The sequence below is a fragment of the Saimiri boliviensis genome, chromosome 9 (assembly GCF_048565385.1).
Source record: "Saimiri boliviensis isolate mSaiBol1 chromosome 9, mSaiBol1.pri, whole genome shotgun sequence".
Taxonomy (NCBI): domain Eukaryota; kingdom Metazoa; phylum Chordata; class Mammalia; order Primates; family Cebidae; genus Saimiri; species Saimiri boliviensis.
Genome location: NC_133457.1, coordinates 112,798,586 through 112,816,221, shown reverse-complemented (window position 1 = coordinate 112,816,221; position 17,636 = coordinate 112,798,586). Strand labels below are relative to the sequence as shown.

Here is a 17,636-nt window from a genome sequence, read left to right as displayed (position 1 = left end):
ATATCAAACAATTTCCACCGAAAACAGCTTCCTGCAGCCAAAACAAGGGTAAGGGTAGAGGCAGGGAATGCTGGCTGCGGGCTACGAGTCGAGCAGCCCTTTGCTGACCTCGTGGCCATCTGCTTCTTTCTCCCCTCCATTGCCCCTTGGCCCAGGCTTCTCACCCCAGACCAGCACACACAGGTGCTGCTGACATGCTCACCCAGTGACTCATTCGCACTCCCAGAGAGCAGGAACAGACAGTGATTCCCAGGAGCGCCCAGAGTCCTGATTTAGGAAGGAGGATAGAGTAGCAGTAACATTTGAACCAGTTCCTGCCCAGTCCCAAGGACAGCTGAAAGATAAACCTCCTCCCCCAACACCATGGCAGGGAAGCCTGAACCAGCCCGCTTGGAACTAGCAAGATACTGAGCTACGATTCTCCCAAAAAGGTTCTTTATTCATTGCGGTGGCACTTCCTGAAGTGGGGGACTCATATTTTAGGTGGTTTTACCCAAACTCAGGATGCAGCATTAAATAACTGACTCCGGTACCGATCCATGCTACAAAATGGGAGAACCTTGAAAACATTCTGCCAAGTGAAAGCAGCTAGTCACGAAAGACCACATAATGTGCGATTCCATTTATATGAAATGTCCAGAATAGGCAAATCCATAAAGACAAAAAAAGATGAGTGGTTGCTGAGGGCTAGAGGGGTCGGAGCAAGGAGAGACTGCTAGTGAGTACAGGGTTCTTCAGAGAGGGACAAAAATGCTCTAAATTACACTGCGGTAATGGTGGTACAATTTTTTGTATATGCTGAAATCAATTGAACTGTACACTTTAAATAGGTGAATAGCGTGGTACGTGAATTTGCTGTTAAAAAATATTTATGACAACTGACTCCTAAAGGAAGAAAATTAGCACCCTTTTAAGTCTTTTATTTTATTTCTTCATTTATTTTATTTTATTTTATTTTTTGAAGCAGGGTTTCCCTCTGTTGCTCAGGCTGGAATGCGATGGCGGGATCTTGGCTCACTGCAACCTCCGCCTCCAGGCACAGGTGATCCTCCCACCTCAGCCCCCTGAATTGCTGAGGTTACAGGCACCCACCACCACACCCAGCTAACTTCTGTATTTTTTTTTTTTTTAAGAGATGAGGTTTTGCCATGTTGCCCAGGCTGGTCCCAAACTCTTGGGCTTAAGCAATCTACTCACCTAGGCCTCCCAAAGTGCCGGGATTCCAGGATAATTTTTCTAATTTGTCAAGGAACAAATCTCCATTGGCTATGAGTGTGTTCTTCCTGTCACTCTACACTTGCTAGTTTCTTGTTGGAATCAGGAGAGCAGGCTTCATGCTCAGCATCTTGAGCAGGCAACAGTGGACTTCCTTGGTTTCCACTGTATTTATTTTTTTTATTGTTTTTGTTGTTGTTGTTTTTGGAGACAGAGTCTCACTTTGTCATCCAGGCTGGAGTACAGTGGTTCCATCTTAGCTCACTGCAACCTCCGCCTCCCAGCTTCAAGCAATTCTCCTGCCTCAGCCTCCCGAGTAGCTAGGATTACAGGTGCCCGCTACCATGCTTGGCTCATTTTTGTGTTTTTAGTAGAGACAGGATTTGGTTTTTTTTCTTTCCTTCTTTTTATTTCAAAACCTAATTTTAGCTGAGAGACAGAGTTTCATTATGTCGGCCAGGATGGTCTTGAACTCCCGACCTCAAGTGATCCACTGCCTCGACCTCCCAAACTGCTGGGATTACAGGCATGAGCCACTGCCTGTAGGTAGGAAGGTAGGTAGGAAGGAAGAAAGAAAGAAAAGGAAGGAAGGAAGGAAGGAAGGAAGGAAGGAAGGAAGGAAGGAAGGAAGGGAGTGAGTTCGTTCAAGACCAGCCTGGTAAATGGGGTGAAACCTTGTATCTACTAAAAATACAAAAATTAGCCAGGTGTGGTGGTGCACACCTGTAATCCCAGCTACTAGGGAGACTGAGTCAGGAGAATCACTTGAGGTGGAGGTGGAAGTTACAGTGAGCAAAGATTGCACCACTGCACTCCAGACTGGGCAACGATAGTGAAATTCCATCCAAAAAAAGAAGAAAGGAAGGAGGGAGGGAGGAAGGGCGGGAAGGAATAGAGAGTTCATTAAAAAATCAAGGAGACGATAAGGAGAAGACAGGGCAAAGGCCAGGAGCGTGTGTTTGGGAAATGAAATTTGGGAAGCCCTGAAGGGCGGAGATGTCGGTAGGGCTGTGACTCAGCTGGCACTGAGTGGAAGCATAAAGCTATTTTCAGTGTCAACATAACGACGAGCCTTGTTCCTTCAGTCTCAAAATTGCAGACTTTTTGGTCCTGTGGGATCCCAAGCCCTGCAGTCGCCCTGCCATCCCAGAGGCTTTGGAAAGAGGGGTTCCGGATGGTTAGGGGGCGTGGATGCTGGATGGAGACAAGGCTGTGGACCACAGGGCAGGAACAAGGCCGGAGCTGTTCCAGCTTCTCCCAGGTCCCTCCGCACCGGGGGTGGCCGGCCGCTCGCCACAGCAACATCTTGTTCCTGCAAGAGATGGATGAGGCTGGCTCAGTGGAAAGATGGCTTTCGTAGACTCGAGGGACATTTGCTTTCGGGGGCCCTTCCACCTAGCTTGTGACTGCCCTGTATAAAGATGAGTAAAATCCAGGCTGGATTTGTGATCTGCTATGATTATTGTTATTGTATCAGCAGTTTTTTCCTTCTGGTTTTAAAAGAAATTAAAATTAAAATGTCTCTGTGGGCCCTAAAAGTGTATGGGCCCTGAGCTCTCATAAATCACCCTTGGGATGGCCACAGAGCCAGCAACCCTCGGAGGCCACAGGGGCATTCCAGCGTCAGCTCCAAAGGTCTGGGGAGGTAGCTCCATCACATCCCTGCTGGGCAAACCCAGGCAAGTTGCTTAACTGCTCTGTGCCCCCTTTCCCTCCTCTGTTGAGAGGCCACACCGGGGAGTGGCTAAGAACACAGGCTCCGGAATCAGGTGGGGTTTGGGACCTGGCTCCCAGGAGCCTCCCTCTCCTCAGTGGAAGATGGGATATCAATCATCTTTGCCCCTCTGAGATACTGGTAGGGAGGTCGTCAGATGCTGTGTACCAGGAAAACAAAAAGGATCATAATAACAGAGAACCAGCTGGGCTCGGTGGCTCATGCCTGTCATCCCAGCACTTTGGGAGGCTGAGGTGGGTAGATTGCTTGAGGTCAGGAGTTCAAGACCATCCTGGCCAACAGAATGAAACCCCATCTCTACTAAAAATAACAAAAATCAGCTGGGCATATGGTGGCACTTCCCTGCAATCCAGCTACTTGGGGAGCTGAGGCATAAGAATCTCGAACCCAGGAGGTAGAGGTTGCAGTGAGCTGAGATCACGCCATTGCACTCCACCTGGGCGACAGAGCAAGACTCTGTCTCAAAATAATAATAATAATAATAATAACAATAATAATAACAGCAGCTAACTATTTCAGCAACAAGAATGAGCCAGCTAATGTTGCAAGTGCAGGCACGTGGATGAACCTTGGTAACCTTATGTGGGACAAAGGCAGTCGAATTCCAAAGAGCACATCCTGCGTGTTTTCACTGATGTAAAGTTGGAAAGAAACAAAACAAAACGAAATGAAATGGGACTATGGTGTTTAGGGCTCCACACTGAGGCTTGTAAAGCTTGAAAGGAAGCCGCACAATGGATCACCAGAGAAGTCAGGGTGGTGGCCTCCTTTACAAGGAGGGAGGGGCTGGGGGGGTGCATGTGCAGGTCTGGGGGTGCTGGCCAGGCTCTGTTCCTTGCCTGGCCGGTGTCTATCAAGGTGGATGACCTTCCCAAACATTTGTGAACCTGCTCATACAGTTTTAAGCCAATTTTCTGTAGATATAATCCAACTCTACAAAAAATGCAAAATAAGCCTGGCGCAGTGGTTCACGCCTGTAATCCCAGCACTTTGGGAGGCCAAGGCAGGCAGATCACAAGGTCAAGAGATCGAGGCCATCACACCTGCTTGGTACCCAGCGCGCAGTAGGTGAGTGGCTCATGGCAGGTGTTCCTTATGCTTGACCCAAACTCAGGGACACTTCTCACGCTAAATAAACCCTCCAAAAATTCCCAACTGACAGGCTAATCCCTCTCCTGGCCCATGCCCTTGGCACACCCGCTCCCACAGCTGCCCGCGGAAAGAATCTGGCTGACGGCTCATGCCTCTCCTCGCTTGGATCTCCCTGCTCTGCCAGTCCTTCCTGGTGAGCTCATGCCCCCATCAGACCTTCTGTCACCTGCTCTGCCAGCCTGGCCCCAGGTGGGGAGTGTGGAGAGACGCCTGTCTCGGACACAGCCCTGACTCTCCTTTCTGTCCCTTCCCATTCCTGGTGGGGACTATGGCTCCTGGGACCCACATCTCAGCCTTGCCAAAGTACATGTTTCATATCCCAGAGGATTTGTGTCCAGAAAGAGAAATTTGGGGTTAATCAGTCTTAAGGCTAGAAAGGCTTCTCCAAAGACTGATGGATAAATGGAAGCTCTAAAATGTGAGAGTCTATCCCAAAGAATGAATCTCTAACAGAGGAATCTCAGGTCTAGGACAGGTAAGTGGGAGGGAGGTTAGAAGGGAGGCTGGCAGGAAGGGCCACCCTCTAGTGTGATAATATTGTTGCGCATGTATTTACTGGGCACCTACTATGTGCCAGGTTCATCACATCCATTACATCTCATTTTCACAAAATAGGTCTTATTATATCTATTCTGCAGATTAGACATAATGACAGCAGCCCCCACTAGTGGGTATCTAATAGGGGTCAGGTGCTGTGCAAAGGGCTCAGGACCCTCCCTACAATCATATGTGGTGGTGACTGTCAGGGTCATGTTCAGGGTTTACCCAGAGTCACACAGCCAGTTAGGGCCAGAGGTGGAATCTGAACCCAGATCTGTGTGGCCCCAATGCGTCCTGTCCAGATGCATCTGTCCCTAACACCCTAACTGGCCTCAGCACTCCTCGCTCTGAGTTTAGAGTGAGCAGGACTGCTTAATGTTTAAAAAAAAAATGTTTAAAAGAAATGTTTAGAACTCCCTGCACAGACCCCAAGACAGCTCACATTCCAACAGTATAATAATCCCTGCACTGGAAAAGCACGTTCAATGAGAAACACTCTAGACTAGATTTTAGAGCTTGGTTTGTGGGGTCTGAGCAGTTCAGGGTCAAATCTCGTTTCTGCCATTTGCTACGTATGTGACCTTGGGCACCTCTTTGTATCTCAGTCCACTCGTCTGGAAAGCAGAAATTCTAAAAGTATCCGTGATAGATTCTTGCAGTGTTTCAGTGGCATTCTGTGTGTATGTTAGTGTGACCTCACCTCCTTCCACACTCCGCCTCATTCACTCTGCTCCTGCCACAGTGGCCTCTTCTCCTCAGTGTCCTTGAATTCGCTGTCCCTCTGCCTGCAAAGCTCTTCCTCCAGAGAGCCACATGGTCCCGCCCTCATTTCCTTCGGATGTCCACCCAAATATCACCTCCTTTCTGTTGCCCTCCATGAACAGGCTTTTAAAAATAATGGCCGGACACGGTGGCTCACACCCATAATCCCAGCATTTTGGGAGGCTGAGACAGGCAGATCGCTTGAGCCAAGGTGTTCGAGACCAGCATGGGCAACATGGTGAAACCCTGTCTCTACAAAAAATATAAAAATTAGCCAAGCATCATGGTGCATCCTGTAGTCCCAGCTACTTGGGAGGCTGAGGTGAGAGGATCTGAGGTGAGCCCAGGAGGTTGAGACTGCAGTGAGCTGCGATTACACCACTGCACTCCAGCCTGGGCAACAGGGCAAGATCCAAAAAAGAAAAACAAATTAACACGCCCAGGACATCGCCCTCACTCTGCTCCCTCTCCTAACACCAGTCTCCCATCTGACAGACTGTAGATGCACTTGTCCAGTGCCCATCTCCTCCTGGCAGAACTGAAGGCACCGGGGCTGTTTTCTTCACTGCAGACTCGCCAGTGCCCAGAACAGTGCCTGGCACATGCTCAGCACGGAATGAATGGAGTATAAAGAGCCTGGAATAATTCTCAGCTCATAGGAAGCACTTGATCAGTGTAAACCAGTATTATAATTAGAATGCGTGAAGTGCTTTCCAAGATACCCTGCCCCGGTGGGAGGCAGTCTAGAGGGATAATGTAAGCCAAATCTGGGTCAAACCCTGCTGTGTGACCTTGACTAAGTCACACTGCCTCTCTGAGTTAGTTTGCCCATCCATAAAATGAGAGCAACTAGGCCGAGCGCAATGGCTCACACCTATAATCCCAGCACTTTTGGGAGGCCAAGGTGGGTGGATTACAAGGTCAGGAGTTCAAGACCAGCCTGGCAAACATAGTGAAACCCCGTCTCTACTAAAAACTACAAAAATGAGCCAGGCACGGTGGCAAGTAGCTGGGATGACAGTTGCCTGTCATCCCAGCTACTCAAGAGGCTGAGGCAGGAGAATTGCTTCAACTCAGGCAGCAGAAGTTGCAGTGAGCCGAGATTGTGCCACTGCACTCCAGCCTGAACGACAGAATGAGACTCCATCTCAAAAAAAAAAAAAAAAAAAAAAAATGAGAGTAACTAAACTTGGCCTTTAAGGGACTTGTGAGGGTTCAAGAACCATGTGAGCTTCCTTTTCTTGGCTACCTTCTGGATGTCACAAGCTGTCCTAGGTCCTCATCTTGCACGGGCTCACTTAGCCCTGCCCCTGCCCAAGGGGGAATTCCTCTCATTATCTTGCCTCTTCAGATGAGGCACTTAGTGATCCGAGAGGTGATAAGATTTGCCCAAGTTTACACCACTGGAAGTGGCAGGACCCAGCTCCTAACTGGCTGGTCTCCTGGGACACTGGGCTTGGGACCCTGCTGGGCCCTGCCCTGACCAGAGAGCAGCTTCTCTCTCCCGGGGTGCTGTCTCAGACAGCAGAGATGCCCCGGGCTCTATAGCCACATTTGCCCATGCCCGAGTCCCGTTGCTCACCCTTGAGCCCCACCGCCGTCCCCGTAGCAGCGCTGGCTCCCGGCGTCCTGGGTGGGCCATTCATACCTCACGCAGACTGTGTTGCCCTTTGTCAGATGCCTTGTCCACTGGGCATGAGGTGCCCTCACCTGCCTGCAGCTCCCTGGAATGGACCCCAACTGGAACTGGACACGATACGTGCAGCGACACATGGAGATACCACCCCAAGCACCCATGAGCATTTATGAAGCACCTAGTGTGTGCCTAGCCCTTTCTCAGGCCCAGGTGGTACAATTTCTCCCTGATACAGAAACCTTGTGTAACCCAATTGACCTCAACAAGTTGCATACAGCAAGACTCAGCTCCTGCTTTTTAAGTTAACATTATGGAGGGTTTACCATGTACCCTGTTCTAAGCACTTTATCCAAAAGACTGAATGTTTTATTTTTCCTCTGTCTTCCCCATTAGAACGCTGGCTCCACAATTCCAGGAATGTTCATCTGTTTTCTTTATTGTTAGGTCCAACTCCTAGAATTATATCCAGCTCAATTTTTCAAATGTTAAACAAATCTTTGAGACCAACGGAATATGGAACACCAGCAAGGTCGGTGTTTCCCCTAGTTTACAGATTAGGAAACTGAAGATCAGAGACATAGCTCGCCCAAAGTCACACAGCTAATCAGCAGTGGGACCGAAAATGGAACCATCTCTTCTGAAAATAAGCCTAAAGGGATGCTCTTAAGCACCCCACTGCGTTTTTTCAAAAGATCCTATTTTATTAAAAAGATTTGCCTCCAAAAAAAAGAAAAAAATCAAGGCCCAGACACAATGGCTCACTGTAGTGGCCTGTAATTCCAGCACTTTGGGAGGCCGAAGCTGGCAAATCACCTGAGGTCAGGAGTTCGATACCAACCTGACCAACATAGTGAAACCCCGTCTCTACTAAAATTACAAAACTTCACCAGGCATGATGGCTCACACCTGTAGTCCCAGCTACTCGGCAGGCTGAGGCAGGAGAATTGCTTGAACCTGGGAGGCAGAGGTTACAGTGAGCTGAGATCATGCCACTGCACATGTGTTGTGTGTGCAACAGAGTGACATTCAGTCTCAAAAAAAAAAAAAGAAAAAAAAGATTTGCAATGAGAATTATTTAAAAGAGAAGCTCCCCATTCAAGGGTATCTGAAATAAGACCCAGAATTTGCCAAAATTATACTTCTACCCAACTTTTTCTACAAGGAGCAGTAAATAGCATCCCCTGCTGGAAGAGACGCCGCATGTCAAGGACTCGGGAATGACTCTATGCGAAGCTGCTGCCTCCTGGTGGCCAGAGGGCCCCACGGTTTTCTTCCAGGTGCCGCGCAAAGCCGGTCCCTAGTCCCTTCCTCTCTGATCTGCCCCTATAGCCCCTCGGGTATCTGTGTCCTACCAGATGCCTGTGATCACTGAAAATTGCGTCTTCCACACACAATTTCTCTTCCCCTTTTGGCAGTTTGTTTGGAAAATTCTTGCCATCGCTCTACGGTCTTGGAGGGGTCATCACTCAGCCAGCCTGGCTGTGGCTCCCACAGCTGCCACTAAGGCAGACACATGATTAGAGTTGAGCGGCCAGAGTTCCCCATCCTCCTGGCCACGACGACTGGTTCAGGGATGGGCCCAGGATCCAAGCAGTTCCAATCAGGGTCTCCTCCAGACATGATCCACGGAGACTTCCGAGAGGGCACCTTTGGGGTTACTGAACTGGGAGGACGTGGGGCTGCTTATCCCCACAACGTCTCCAAGATGCTCATCTTGACCACCACAGAGAAAGAGCCTGCTTAAGAATAAAGCCAACCCATAGAGCAAGTGACAGAAAGAGAGGGGACAAGAGCCAGCTCTGACAGCCTTACATGCACTCTTGGGGCCAGCCCAGCTTGAAGTAATGTCATTTCAGAACCTCCCTCCCAGTTATCTGAACCAATACTTCTCCTTTTCACTTGATGCGATCTGAGCTAAGTTCCTGTCACTTGCAATCCAAAGAATCCTATCTCATTTAGTTCTCCTGTCCATCTCCATTGCCACTGACTTAGTTCAGACCTTATTCTTTCAACTGATATTTACTGAGTACCTATCATGTGCCAGGCGCTGTCCTGGAAGCTTGACCTCAGCTCTGCGATCCTGCAACACGCTGATCTGTCGCCAGTCCACACAATCCATCCTTCACGAGGTACGCCAAAACCACCCTGGTCCAAACCACCTTCTTCCTTCACCTGGACCACTGCCCTTGCCTCCTCATTGGTCTCCCGAGTGACCCCCCTGCTTCTCCTCTATTCCATTCTCCAAGTGGGATCCCAAGGAATCCTACAAAGACCTAAGTCAGTTTGTGTCACTCCTCTGCTAAAGTCCCTACCATAGGCTGGACACAGTGGCTCACACCTGTAATCCCAGCACTCGGGGAGGCCGAGGCCTGCAGATCACCTGAGGTCAGGAGTTTGAGACCAACCTGGCCAACATGGAGAAACCCCTTTTCTACTAAAAATACAAAATTAGCCAGGCATGGTGGTGCATGCCTGTAATCCCAGCTACTTGAGAGGCTGAGGCAGAATTGCTTGAACCCAGGAGGTGGAGGTTGCAGTGAGCCAAGATTGCACCATTGCACTCCAGCCTGGGCAACAAGAGCGAAACTCGATCTCAAAATAAAATAAAATAAAATAATCAATAACTATCAGCACCATAGGAAAGGCAAAAAATTAAATAATTTAAAAAGAAGAAAATAAAATGTTTAAAGTCAAGGATTGAATTAATAAATGGATGGATAGCTGAAATGATGGAAGAAAGAAAGAATGGATTTTAAAAGGTAGATAACGGCCGGGCGCGGTGGCTCACGCCTGTAATCCCAGCACTTTGGGAGGCCGAGGCAGGTGGATCATGAGGTCAAGAGATCGAAACCATCCTGGTCAACATGGTGAAACCCTGTCTCTACTAAAAATACAAAAAAAGTAGCTGGGCATGGTGGCATGTGCCTGTAATCCCAGCTACTCAGGAGGCTGAGGCAGGAGAATTGCCTGAGCCCAGGAGGCGGAGGTTGTGGTGAGCCGAGATCGCGCCATTGCACTCCAGCCTGGGTAACAAGAGCGAAACTACGCCTCAAAAAAAAAAAAAAAAAAAAAAAAGGTAGATAAGTGGGAAAATGGGGGGATGGAAGAAAGGAGAGTGAGAGATGAGTAGAATAATGGATGGGTGAAAGAGAGGGTGAATGGAAAGGATGGATGGAGAGTTGACGGTGAATGGATAGGTGAATGAATAAAGAAATGGATGGATAGATGGATGGCTGGATGGATGGGAAGATAGAAAAATGGAAGAAGGGATGTGAAGAGAGATGAGTGGGAATGGCTAGATGGATGAGTAGAGGCATAGACGGATGGATGGATGGGAGAACAGATGAATGAGTGAATGGAACAATGGAAAGATGGGAGAAAGGAGGTATGGGGGGTGGATTGATGGATAGATGAATAAATAAAATTATTTCAGTGGGCCAGCTTCCAAGTTTCTTCCTTTCTAGTTCAAACAGAGGAGAACACAGAAGAGGATAATTGATAATCAGTTCACAAGAGGTTGGTGATTCCTTAGGAATGCCTAACACACAGCCTCCCTTCCCTCTCCCAACGGCTGTCGTGGTACTTTCGGTGTCACCTAGAGCAGTAAGGAGGGCCCCGGCTAAGCCCAGGTTCGAGTCCCAGCTCCTCTTGTTATAGCTAAGTGACCTGGATCAAGTTTCTGCACCTCTTTGAGCCTCATTTGCCTTATCAGCAAAATGCAGGTAATATTAGTACCTACATCCTGGGGTGACTGTCAGAATGTAACACAACATTGGTCGAGGGTCTGGCACAAGGCAGGTGCTGAGCCAGTGTTTCTTCCCTTTGTAATTTGCTTGACATTGTTAGCTACTGTGATTCAGCTATGACTCCTGCTATGGTGAAGGGACAAGCACTCAGATACAGAGGTGAGATGTTTTGAAAGCAGGTTCGAGGGATCAGTTATAAAGATCAGAGCCTCGTGGCTGGAATAGCGAACAAGGAAAATAATTCAGCTGCTGTTTATTGAGCACTTATGAACCAGGTGCTCATCATATATCATCTTATTACATTCTGACAGCACTTTGGGAGGCCAAGGCAGGAGGATCACCTGAGGTCAGGAGTTTGAGATCACCCTGGCCAACAGGGTGAAACCCCCGTCTCTACTGAAAATACAAAAATCAGCTGGGTGTGGTGGTGCATGCCTGTAATCCCAGCCCCCCGAGAGGCTGAGCCAGAAGAATTGCTTGAACCCAGGAGGCAGAAGTTGCAGTGAGCAGAGATCACACCATTGCACTCCAGCCTGGGCAACAAGCAAGACCCTGTCTCAAAAAAAAAAGAACAATACAACAAAAGATTGTAGGTAGATGATCAGGATGGGAGGATCCTGGTTCTCTGGTCAATAGTCATGTGACTTGGACAGGGTTCGTAGCCTTCTTGAGCCTCAGTTTCCCTGTCTGTAAGAAGAGAATAGTAACACTGACCTCACAGAGTCAGGTCATGTGGTGAGGTACTTGGCACATACTAGCAAGTCAGGGTGATCTTTCCGATCTTCCTGGGGGAAACTGACATCTTTACAGGAACTGATGATCCAGGAATGACTGGATGGGGGTGGCAGGGGGTAGGGAGAAACATTTCAGGCCGAGGAAATGATATTCCCACTTTTCATCACCCCACTGCCACCTCCCTAGTTCAGCCACCATAATCTCTTGCCTGAACCATTGCAGCCATCTCTTCCCTGGAGTTCCTGATTCCCTCTGACCTCTTTCAGTCTGCTGTCCACATAACAGCCAGAATGACCCTATGATTGATTGGTTGGTTAGTTGATTGATTTTAGAGACAATATCTCGTCTCGTAGTGCAATCATAGTTCACTAAACCTCAAACTTCCGGCCTCAAGTGATCCTCCAGCCTCAGCATCCCGAGTAGCTGGGACTACAGGTGTGCTCACCACCACACCCAGCCTGATCCTTTAAAACACAGGCAGAATGAGCAGGGAAACCAGGTCTCAGAAGGCAACAGCCAGCACACGTAGACTCTATATGCCCCATGAGGAGCTTGGGTTTCAGCCAGAGGACAATGGGCAGCTACTGAAGAACTTAGGAGAGTGTTTCAGAACAGCCTTCCCTCCTCACCAGGCTGAAGCATGGGAAGAGATTGGAAAAGGACATTTTAGTCCTATTGCTTGTCTTCTACCCCTTAAGAAAATCACTTTCATTCTCTTGGTCAATGTCTTCAGCTATAAAATGGGCATCAGTGGCCAGGTGCAGTGGTCATGCCTGTAATCCCAGCACTTTGGAAGGCTGAGGCGGGTGGATCACAAAGTCAGGAGATGGAGACCATCCTGGATCACACAGTGAAACCCTGTCTCTACTAAAAATACAAAAAAATTGGCCAGGCGTGGTGGTACACGCCACACACCTGTAGTCCCAGCTACTTGGGAGGCTGAGGCAGGAGAATCTCTTGAACCTGGGAGGCGGAGGTTGCAGTGAGCTGAGATCACACCAGTACACTCCAGCCTGGGTAACAGAGCAAGACTCTGTCTCAAAAATAAATAAATAATTTAAAAATAAAATAAAATGGGCATCACCACTTTTTGTAGCGATAAAAATAGCAGCCTATTTTTTGTAGTGACCTTGATCAGCGTGAGCAATGTAGCGGGCATCTGTTGTTTTCCCTTCCAGGCAGCCATTCTCCACGATTGTCCTGTAAGAACACCCCTTCTCTACTCTCATTCAGGTGGGGCTGAGTCCCCTTTGCAGCTTCAAAGGGAGCACTTTATCCATGAGACTCTATCCTAGGATATTTGCTGGAACTATGGGGAAAGGGGTCTTCTCTTCAGCTGCTAGGCTGGTTCGAGGGAAGCCTGAAGCTGTCAAAGACCATTAGAGGGAAAAGTCTGCCTGAGAATGAGGCCAACTGAGAGGAAAACAGAGCTAAGATATGGAGAGAGATTCCTGGCAACATTGTTTGAGCTCCTGGATCCAGCCATGCCTGAATGCAGTCCTTGGAATCTTAGTTACAGGAGCCACCCATGTTTGCTCAGTTCAGATTAAGTTGAGTCTCCGGTCACCTGCATCCAAAGTCCTGACTTATTCACACAGGAAGAGAAGCAGAAGGAAGACTGAGAAGCCCAGTGGAGGTCAGAGCTTCTGAACTCATTCACAAAAAGAGAAGGGGGATCAGGGCAAAGGCAGGCAAAGCCCCACCCCAAACTCAGACCCTGCCCAGGAATTCGTGGAGGGCCCTGCAGTCCAGCCTGACTGTTCCCACTGAAAGCCACCCCTGGGCCCCACCCCCACTCACTCAAGGACTGCTGGCACTCCACTCCCTAGTGGCTCCAGTACTCCACACTGCCCACCTGCTCTTCCAGCGGGGGGCAGGGGACACCCCCGTTCCTTGGCTCCTGCAGGACACGCCTCCGGCATACATGGTAGGAGGCCTGGCAGGGCTTCACACAGCGACTCCAGCCACTCCACTCTGATACAGCGCAGGGGACCGCTGGAAGAGAAGGTGGTGTCTTCAAGTGAGACCTCTGTGGGGTTTAGCTGGCCAGCATCCAGGTCTTCTCCACCTTCCCCACAAGCTGAATCCCCAGAACACCACACCCAGTGCTAAAAACTCTTGCAAACCTGAGTCTACGCCTTCCTTGAAAGTTTCCCTATGACAGCTGTTCGTATGTCCACCTAAACTTAGTATTCCACATTGATCCAATCATCCTATTGATGATCACTTAGGTCGCCTCCATCACTCATTTCTTCAATAAACATTTCCTAAGCACTTAGGGCAACTGATGCCTCAATTTCTTCTTTTGTCAAATGGGAATAAAAATAGTATCTAACTGATTGGGAAGGGGCATTAAAGGTTCAACCAAATATGAAATATAAAGTATTTGTTCCTGGAACATAGCAGCTGCTTAATAAGCACTATTCCTCTACAGCAGTGAAAATGAACCACAGCTACACTGTCAATAACCTGGAGAGGAAATAAATCACTTGTAAAAGGACTCAACTGTCTAATGTGATGCTTTTTATATACAGTCTTGTTTGTTTGTTTGTTTGTGATGGTGTCTGGCTCTGTCACCCAAGCTGGAGTGCAGTGGTGCAATCTCGGCTCACTGCAACTTCTGCCTCCCGGGTTCAAACAATTCTTCTGCCTCAGCCTCCTGAATAGCTGGGATTACAGGCACCCACCACCGTGCTTGGCTAATTCATTGTATTTTTAGCAGAAACAGGGTTTCTCCATGTTAGCCAGGCTGGTTTCAAACTCCTGATCTCAAGTGATCCACCCACCTCAGCCCCTCAAAGTGCTGGGATTACAGCTGTGAGTGCCACACCCAGTCTATATACAGTTTTTAAACCTGTAAAAGGGTACTATAAAGTATTTAGGCATTCATTACAGGTATAGTAAATACATACATATGCAGCCAGTCCTCATTATTCAGATTCTGTATTTGCTACTTCGCTTATTTGTTAAAATTATTTTAACCCTAAAATCAATACTTGAAACACATTTGTAGTTACTCACAGACAAGCAGAGATTAGCGGAAAATGTGAGTTACTCAATGTGCACATTCCAAGCTGAAGTCAAACAGGGCCCCACTCTGTCTTCTTGTTCCAGTCTCATAAGGACATTATAAGCAGACAGAGACCGTAGGGGCAGGTCTCTGTAGTGCAAGAAGCTCCAGCCCTGGGCCAGTTGGCTGGGGTTTGAATCCCAACTCCAGCACCTGTTAATGGGGCAGCCTCTGGGAGTCCCTTAACACTTCCTAACACTCTTTTGTAAAATGAAGAAAATGGAACTGACCAGGATGAGTTGTTTTCAGGATCTAAAGCATAACCTGGCCAGTGTGGTGGCTCATGCCTGTAATCCCAACACTTTGGAAGGCCAAGGTGGGTGGATCACGAGGTCAGGAGTTCAAGACCGACCTGGGCAACATGGTGAAACCCCATCTCTACTAAAAATACAAAATTTAGCTGGACATGGTGGCGTGTGCCTGCAATCCCAGCTACTCAGGAGGCTAAGGCAGGAGAATCGTTTGAACCCACGAGGCAGAGGTTGCAGTGAGCCGAGATCGTGCCATTGCACTCTAGCCTGAGTGGCCGGAGGAGACTCCATCTTGAAAAAAAAAAAAAAGTATAATCTATGTGAGATATGTGTGTACATATTTCTCATAGGGACCATTGGTTAATTTAGTATTAATGGCAACTTTACAGAACATAACTACTGTGACTCACAAGAATGTCCTGTAGCCAGGCACCATCACTCACACCTATAATCCCAGCACTTTCGGAGGCTGAGGCAGAAGGATCACTTGAGCCCAGGAGTTTGAGACCAGCCTGGACAACATAGTGAAATCCCATCTCTATCAAAAAAGAAAAATGCAAAAACTAGCCAGGCATGGTGGTACACGCCTGTAGTCCCAGCTACTAGGGAGACTGAAGCAGAAGGATCGATTGAGCCTGGGAGATAGAGGTTGCAGTGAGCCAAGATCACGCCACTGCACTCCAGCCTGGGTGACAGACCGAGACTCTGTGTCAAAAAAAAAAAAAAAAAAAAAAAAAGAATGTACTGTGTATATTTATGTACCTAAACACACACACATCCATATATGCACACGAAGTCTAAATGTCAAATTCAACACTGTGGTTATCTCTGGGGAGAGTGGGGAAGGTGACTGCGGGAGGGAACAAGCACTCCAGCGGCAATTGCAAAGGTCTGTTTCTTAGCCTTTCCTGAGAGTTTGTTGTATTATCCCTCTACGTTGGTGTATGTCTGAAATATTTCATCATCACAAAAGGAAGATAGATGCTGGGGTCCCCCATCCTTGGGGCGCTCCACGTGTCTACCACAGGCGGTATTTTCTGATGTCACCCCTGGGAGCGCCACTTCTTCATTCCAAGTCAGGACTGGAGGAAATCAGACAGGGAAAGGCGGTCTGGCAGAAACGCCATCTGGGCACCTCCCCAGTGAGATGAGAGACTTTCTACGGATGTGCCAGCAAGTTTTGTCAGCGGCAGCGGCACACACACATTTCCTGCACATGCAAGGCGGCTACCACTGTCAGAATTAATTCATTCCCCAAACATTTACCGAGCGTCTGCATAGAGCCCAGCACTGTCTTGGGTGCTGGAGACACCGCGTTTAACAAGAAAGATGAGATCTGTCTCCAAGAAAAGCACTCCCAGCTATGAGGCATGTCCTAGTTCAGCAACTTGAAAATGAGAAGAGGGGAAAAATCGTGTGCATCGTTGATGAAGGAACAGCATTATTGTGCTGAAGTCAAGCAGCAGAGCCTCTGGCATGTCAGGAAGTCACATATTCTTTGCATAAATCTCAGAGGTTTAAAATATTTTTCTTGGAGCAAACAATCCTTCAATCTGCCCATCTTAGCAGAATTGAAATGCTCAGAGGGAAGGAAGGAAAAAGGAAGGAAGGTAAACAAGAGAAGAAAGGAAACAGAAAGAGGGAGGGCAGGAAGGAGGAGGGAGGAAGAAATCCAGTGTGCGACAACCTAAGAATGATCAATTGCTTTCATCATCCATCTAATAACCCCACTCATTGTGCTTTGGCTGCTAAACCAAGCAAGTCACATACATGACTTCATTTGATTCTCACAACAGTCTTCCGAAGCTCTGCACTCCCTATTTGTACTCAGCCCTCATCAAGCCTGTGCCTCTCCCAGCCTCTCCCTGGCTGCCAATAGCACTGAACCAGTAAGGAACACCAGCAGGGATGAGAGGGACAGAGGGCAGGAGAAGAGTGCAGCCAAGCTGTTTATCGTCCCTCATTTTGGGGAAGGGGACCCTTGGCTGTGGATCCTGCTCTCACTGGCTCCATTACACCATTTCCTCCTGTGCTATACTGCTGCCCCCACCTCTGTGAATAGAGCGCTTGTTTTCCATTATGCCCTTCTGGGGGTACCATCAGTCACTTGCCAGGAGCTCAACTCCTAATGTGTTTGCACCATTGTCAAACTCAGCTCAGGGATGAGCCCGCTGGGGGTTAAGAGGCAGAATCCCCTGGCCAGGCATGGTGGTTCATGCCTGTAATCCCAACACTCTGGGAGGCCGAGGCAGGCAGATCACCTGAGGTTAGGAGTTCGAGACCAGCCTGACCAATGTGGAGAAACCCTATCTCTACTAAAAATACAAAATTAGCCGGGCGTGGTGGCACATGCCTATCATCGCAGCTACTCAGGAGATTACTCCTGCTTGTAATCAAGCAGGAGAATCGCTTGAACCTGGGACGCAGAGGTTGCAGTGAGCTGAGATGGGGCCATTGCACTCCAGCCTGGGCAATAAAAGCAAAAAAAAAAAAAAAAAAAAAAAAAGGCAGAATCCCTAAATTGATCCAAGATAACCTGAATTCAAACCACTGTCTCGAAGTTGTTGCAATGGTGAATGCAAAGCACTGGCCATATTGTAAATGCTCAGTACAGCGGTCTTTATACATTCATTCAACAACAATTTAGGACCTACTATGTGTAGAGCACTGGGCTGGGTGCTGGGAACACAGATGAGCAAAGCAGGTACAGCCCCTGCTTTCGAGGAGCTGACATTCAGTGGGGGAAACAGACAATAAACAATAACATGTATCCATGTAATTTCAACTAGTGATC

The 17,636-nt window shown here is 48.3% G+C and overlaps 1 long non-coding RNA gene across 1 annotated transcript; it reads right to left on the bottom strand.

Moving 5' to 3' along the window:
* Nucleotides 1–607: 607 nt before the first annotated feature.
* LOC141585709 (uncharacterized) lies at nt 608–17,282 on the bottom strand. Its single transcript, XR_012519367.1, has 2 exons — nt 13,377–17,282; nt 608–2,527 (listed from the first exon to the last, which is right to left on the bottom strand). It is a non-coding gene; the product is annotated as an uncharacterized LOC141585709 (long non-coding RNA).
* Between the last annotated feature and the right edge of the window lie 354 nt (nt 17,283–17,636).